This window comes from Thalassophryne amazonica, chromosome 5 (genome assembly GCF_902500255.1).
Source record: "Thalassophryne amazonica chromosome 5, fThaAma1.1, whole genome shotgun sequence".
In the NCBI taxonomy this organism is placed as follows: Eukaryota; Metazoa; Chordata; class Actinopteri; order Batrachoidiformes; family Batrachoididae; genus Thalassophryne; species Thalassophryne amazonica.
In genome coordinates, this window is record NC_047107.1 from 15,233,839 (window position 1) to 15,241,064 (window position 7,226).

The 7,226-nt window shown below is 44.8% G+C and overlaps 1 protein-coding gene across 1 annotated transcript in view; it reads left to right on the top strand.

Annotated features, from left to right (window-relative positions):
- Positions 1 to 7,226, top strand: part of LOC117509916 — a 153,247-nt gene that overhangs the window by 87,349 nt on the left and 58,672 nt on the right. The window lies entirely within an intron of this gene.

Below are 7,226 nucleotides of genomic sequence, written 5' to 3' on the forward strand. Positions count from 1 at the left end.
TCCCGCCCTCCTGGTGGATTTCTACCGGAGGCACCCCGACAAGCCAGGTCCTGGCGCCCGTTGCGGGGGGGGTCCTGTTGTGTGGGCCGCCGAAGAGGAGGTACTGCTGGCCCACCACCAGAGGGCGCCCTGCCTGTTGGCACTTTTCGGGCTCCAGAGGGCGCACTGGCCAGCTGGATCCTCCTGGTGCACCGTTTGGCTGACAGCTGTCTGACATCACTCATCACCTCATTCCATAAAAGCCTGGGAAAGACACCATAACTCTGCCGAGTTATCAGCTTACCACGCAGGTAAACCGACTCAGCCGTTTTGTGCCGTACACACATTCATTGTTACTGAAGTCTTTGCAGTTGTGACTTATACTTGCAGCTTGTAGCCGAGTTTGGGGAAGTTGGAGGAGTTGGCGTCTCCACTCCTCACTTCTGACTTACTAAGTATAACAATTGACACTGCATGTCCTAGTTTTTCCTCTGCACTCTGGGAGTATTTGGATTTATTCCTACAAGAGGATTTCTGTGAGTTGCTGACTGTTTGCTGGGTGTTCACACACCCACCCTAACCTGTTTTTGTTCCTGCCAGCAGTACCGGGTCTGACAGCCACGAGTGGTGGCCACCTGGGGGAATCAGGACTTGGCGGCTCTGGTGTGTTGCAGGTCTCCGTTGGCAGTGGAACTTCGTGGGTCCCGGCTCTTCTCTGGATAGGCGTCTCCTACCCTCAGGCCTGCCCATGCGTCACCTTTTTGGTTATTGATTGACTTTAGTATATTTGGTTTTGTTGCACATTTGCATAATAAATTGTTATTTAATTGAATTCCTATTGGCCTTTCATTTACGCCCCCTGGCGTGGGTCCGTGCATTTCATTTTCCCAACAGTCCTTTCATATTAAAATTAATAAATGCAGATTTAATAAAATAGTGAAATGAAGTGAGATTGTTGATGTTCTTGCCGTTTGTGTTGCAGAACCAAAGAAAAGACACAAAAAACAAAGCAATCAGAAGAAACGAACAAAGAGACCAAAGACGATGATGACGACAGCCACGTTGTTCAAGTCCCAGTTATGATCCCGACAAAAAGTTTCTGCTCATTTTGAGAGGAGCAGATTAGCTATTCAGTCAAACAAGACACCTTCCAATACAACCTCCCCAAAAAGACTGTAGAGCAGATGGTGAGTGTGCACGCTCCTGCACGTGCACGAGCTTGTGGTTGTGTCAGTGAGCGGGTTAACTGACAGGGTGCCGTTGTCTGTCTGCAGTGGGATTCTCTCACTGTGCAGGAAAAAGATGCGTTTTACCACCTGGGTTGTTGTGTGTTGGGGGGTTTGGCTGGACATTTGGGTGCTGTTTTCTTTTCTTTGCTCTCCAGGTGGTATGCAAACTGGTTTTATCTGTGGAGAAGGTGCTGGCGGAAGAGTCCTTCACCCTCATCAGAACTATTGGCTGCACCTGTGGAGGATGTTCACGTGCAGGCCTAACAACTTGCAGCACCTGTGGGTGATGCTCACGTGCAGACTTAAAGACTTTCAGCTGAAGCAGATACTGAGATGGCGTTCTGCATTTAAGCCATGAGTGATTTGAGCAGAATTGCCGGGAACTCGACCTTGTGACGTTCGGTTGTGAGACGCTGAGGACCGCGCCAGGGTTTGACACATCGTGCCTGTGAAGGAGGACGGGTGAGGGACACATGCTGTCAGCACACATCAGAGGTGATTATCGTCTGAATAATCGTTAATAGTAATTTGGCGTTTTGTTACGCAGTATATTTGAACATTGATGAGAATTGTGCAGTTTGCTTCTCACTGCCGTGGCGTACGGATTAATGATCCTCCACCTGTTGTGAGAAGCTGCTCATTTACATAAGGCTTAAATTCAGACCTGAATGTGTTGCTGATAGTGTGTGCCTCTGAAGGTTATTTGTTGTAGCTCTGTTGACTTACCTCACCTTTTCCGTCCTTCACAGAGTCAGTTTGTCGTATTCACCTGGGGGGTGTTCAGCGGTGAATCTGAGTCCAGAAGTGCCGGGCTTTGATCCATTTGGGCGCTGGAGAGCGCGCCGTCCTTCACCTTGCCAAAACAGCTGACTACTTATGTTGTACACAGATTATTGCACATGAGGGGGAATAAATTTGTTTCTTGGAACCGCTTTGTGGTTATTTAGTGCTGGGCCATTGTCAGATGCTGGTTCCGTTCTCTGACCCGCGTCAGCACATAACATGGGTGACAGCTTGGCTGTCAGAAAGGTGAGAAACACTCAGATCATCCATGTTGTATGTTCACGTCACTCACACGTGTCACTTGTTTTTAGCAGCTGACATCATGCATAAAATCTGAATGTGTCTTCTTCTTCTTGTGTGCAGGATGAAAATGACAGAAGTGCTTTACACTGACAGTCAGCCAGAAAGTACACGTGCACTTTATTATTGGGGTTTTTTATATTTATACATTGTCACATTAATAAATTATATTTACAAAATAAAATGTTTTACTGCATGCATTCACAGGCAGCAGCAGGACCCTGAACACCTGAACCCATGTTCTCCAACAAAGATATCAACATCACCAAACACCTATGTCCAGCAACCTCATGACTCCACAAGCTCTTCCCAGATGTCTCTCCTCCTCAAAATGCTGGGGTAGGTGTTTGCCACTGTGAAATTATCACAGTACGTAAATGAGAGGAAGCCAGTAAACCTGACAGAGATGGACAAAGACTTGCAGGCCATGCACATAATGATGTCACACAAGCTCAATCTGGTGACAGACATTTACAGTAAGTCAGATTTTTATCAAAGTGTAAATATATCACTTCAGTTTGACAATCGCAAGTCCACTTTTTCTGTCTCATCTTCTGCACAAATTGGTGTCTGGTATTCTCACTCTGTTCAGAAGGCATCACTCAAAGACAGCAAGACTGTCACATCAGGATCAGGATCAAAGATGACAGATTTAGGATCAAAGATCAGTCATCAGGATCAAAACTCGGGATCTAAGATCAGAATGAAAGATGAGCGATCAGGAACAAAGGGGCAGTGATGAGGACTGAAGCTCCATGTTGGATCAGAGCAGGAATAAAGGATGGGAAAGGTCAAAAAGAGAATGTGAACAGAGGCCTGTCTGACCTTGGCAGAGGTGTGTGCTCTCTGAGTGTCCTGTTAGTTATGAGGCTGTTTAATGCTTACATGAAAAAAAGGCTTCATCAGAGAATTAGAAATATTTTCAAAATGTTGAAAAAGTCCACTTTGAAAAATAAAAAATGTTTGGTCGGCATATTATTCTGAAAATGAGTTAATCAATTAAATTAATGTTCATTTAATAATCAGTAGAACTTATTGATTATGTAAATTCCATTTTTAGAATCATTAAGAAAACTTTAGAAGATGGATATATAACAAATTTGTGACTACACCATTTACCCGGCTATATTATTACATTAATAATATAATATTTCATTGTCTTTGTTTTGATCATAATTTAAATAATTTCTTTAATGAATTTTATGTTTATTTATTAATATTGACCACCTACTAATATTTCAATGTCTGATTCTATTAAATCTTCTTGATTTGAAGTTAAAATTCACATTTAGTCCCATTACTCATGATTGTTTTTATTTTATTGACAATATCACTCATCTTCAACCACTTATCCAGGATCAGGTCAAAGGGGAAACCGCTCCAGCAGGGGACCCCCAAACTTCCCTTTCCTGGGCCATATTAACCACCTCGGACTTGGGGATCCCGAGGCGTTCCCAGGACAGGGTCGAGATATAATCTCTCCACCTCGTCCTGGGTCTCCTCCTAGCAAGACGTGCTTGGAACATCTCCTGTGGAGGTGCCCAGGGGGGCATCCTTACCAGATGCCTAAGCCACCTCAGCCGGCTCCTTTCAACACGAAAGAGCTCCATGCTCCCTAGCTCCCTATGGATGACCAAGCTTCTCACCTTATCTCGAACAGAGACACCAGCCACCCTCCTTAGGAAACCCATTTTAGACACTCGTACCCACGATCTAATTCTTTTGGTCATGACCCAACCCTCATAACCATAGGTGAGAGTAGGAACAAAGACTGGCCAGCATATCAAGAGCTTCAGCTTTTGGCTAAGTAACCTTTTTGTCACAACAGTACTGTGGAGCGAATGCAACATCAGTTCTGCTGCACCAATTCTCTGGCCAATCTCATGCTCCATTGTCCCCTCACTCATGAACAAGACCCTGAGGTACTGGAACTCCTTCACTTGACCTCATTCCCTACTTAAAGTAGGCAATGCATCGGTTTCCTGCTGAGAACCATGGCCTCAGATTTAGAGGTGCTGATTCTCATCCCACCCGCTTCACACTCTGCTGCAAATCGATTCAGTGAGTGTTGGAGGTCACAGGCCAATGATGTCAACAGGACCACATCATCTACAAAAATAACTGAGACCCTGAGCCCACCAAACTGAAGACTCTCCTCCCCCTGACTACGCCTCGATATCCTGTCCATGAATATCACAATCATAAATGGTGACAATGTGCAGCCCTGGCAGAGACCAACCTCCACCGGAAATGAGTCCGACTTACTGCAGAGAATCCAAACAATTCCAGCCACAGTAGTACGGGACAGACATTCACACAGCCGTGTACGAATGCTCTATGAATACCCAGAATGTGTTTTGAAGCCGCACATCTGGAGTGCAGCAGCTCCCGAATCCAGGTCGACTGCCCAGAGTACAGCTCGAATGCAGACTCTGTCTCTCTCTCCCTTACCCACCGGAGAATCAGCTTTTTGGCACAGGTGCATGTGCAGGAAAGCGATCAGCTGTTTATGAGCGCACACACGCAGCTGAGTGAACGTATTCCAGCCTCACACATGCGTGGCAGTTCAGTCATCTGTCCTGATCTATAATATCATGTGATCATGGCTGTTAGACCCCGTCCAGACAGCTGCACTGTGCGTCAGCATCACGAAGATGCGATGATGGGTGGCATTTGTGATTGCGGTATAATGTCCAGAATGAGCATGTTATCACAGAATAATTTATTTTTATTTAACCAGGAAAAATCCCACTGAGATTAAGAACCTCTTTTCCAAGGGAGTCCTGGCCAAGACAGACAGCAGCAAATACAAAGCACAGTTACACATTTACACAAACACACAGCAAATAAAGAGATAATAATTTAGATTACAAACATATTATAAAGGACAAGTGCATGTTATGGAGTTGGCCTCAAGTGTGCTCAATTTGATTTAAAAGAGCTCAGTGACATTGACAGATCCACTGTCAGTCCACATCACATGTCAGAGGATGGATCACCACGCATGTTGGACACAATGATACAGGTACATTATCTGTCCCATAAGTGGGGATGTCATTGTACATATAATCTCAAGCCTATTATGGATGTGACAGCCTGTTCAGTCATGAATGGTGCAGCGCAGCTCTGACACACACTGACTGGCTGTGACACGCGGTGTATGCTCACATCAAGTGCACATAGTGATTGCTTGCCACAGACTTTGCACATTACAATATGTCCTTTATGCGCCCGAACAGGATGTATGGGGGGGCTCATCGGGGGCACAATCCAGATGTGCCGGCAGGATTTGGTGTGCCTGATCCATTTTGAGGTTCCCTTGAAAGCGGTACGACTGCCCTTCGACCACCATTGAAATTTTCCCCAGTTTCATTGCAGCTCAATAGTGGTGTGCATATTCAGTACATTCGTGCTGGTTGTGTGGATGTGCTGGATTTTGTGGAGTGCACACATGAATGCTCTACGAGGGGTTCGAATGCAGCTCCAATTTGTGGGAATGTCCTTCAAATGTCCATTCGTACAACATCCGGCCTCATTCATGCTCCAGAATGATGGAGGACAGTCGAAACATTCAGCTAGCAGGGGTTGAAATAGTACGTGCATGTGCTAGTTTGTGCACGTATTATTCGAGCGGTGCACGTAATTTTATACTGCACTAGCACTGGTGCAAGTAACTTTATCCAAGTTTTATCAACTATAAGCACCAGCAGAATGAACCAATAAAGGAATAAATAAGGAAAAAAAAATTTCCAGTGTGTTGTCTTTGTCTTCCTGCGTTTTATGACTCACACACAGAGCGAGTTGCTGCGCTCTATTTGTTGTGTTCGCATGCGCACATGTAAACAAAGAAAAGAAAAAAAAACTGGCTGCCACTGCGGCTCCTCTCTCTCTGCCCTCAAACTCTGTCATCATTGTGTTATAAACCAGTCACCAATTGTTTTCCTTTTGTTCAAAATGAACTCCATAATATGACGTAAATTGTCATCCTCACGACGCTTCACCCTCAGCATCCTTTTTAATGTGCTTAAACTCCAGATGATGCCATGCTGGGCAGCTAGAGCTCTCTGTATGTCCTTGTGCGCCCAAACCATGATGATATAACCTGACCAGATCCATTTCTAATGGGGAAATGTATTACATGGTCTCCTGGTTTGTTGGCTAATAGCCAACATTTTTGTGTCAAGACAATATTCAGTGCACGTTTTACAAATTGTGGCCACGTTTAAGTAGATCGTGCCCTTGTTTTACTCAAGCGATGCTTAAAACGAGCGCACAATATCATAAATCGTGTGCACATTCTCTCCACATGCAAAACATTTTGCGATGACACTTCCAGGGCTCCGTAGTTCCTTGCTCTCTCTCCCACTCTCACAATTGTGTTATAAACCAGTCACCATTTGTTTTATTATACATCTGTGTAGTTAATAAATAATATAATCTTTATGGACAATTCGTTCGCGCGCGCACGTGAAAAAAAAAAAATAACTGTCTGCCACTGCTGCTGCTGCTCTCCCCTCAAACTCTCCCAAGAGAGGAAGAGTGTGACACATCAGAGGAGGAGTTTTAAGGTTGATATAAGACTGACTTTTGGTTCTGCAAGTAACTTTTTTTTGTGCAAGTAATTTTTTTTGTTACTAGCACCAGTGCAAGTAGGTTAAAAAATGTATTTCGACCCCTGGCTAGGATTCGACGTGCTCCAACACTTCGTACAGCCCCTCGAACACGGTCCAAATGCTTCGAATTGCCGTACGAATTTATGACTGCAGTCAGATTGCAGTACGACAGCAAATCGAATGTTTTCCAGCAGGAGAGCAACACGAATGTGGCGTGGATGTGCTCTGGCACACAACTGTGCCGACTGCTGTAAGAATGCTGTACAACGCATTCAAGTGCAGCTCGAATTTGAACATTTCTGTTCTAGTGTGAAGGGTGTAT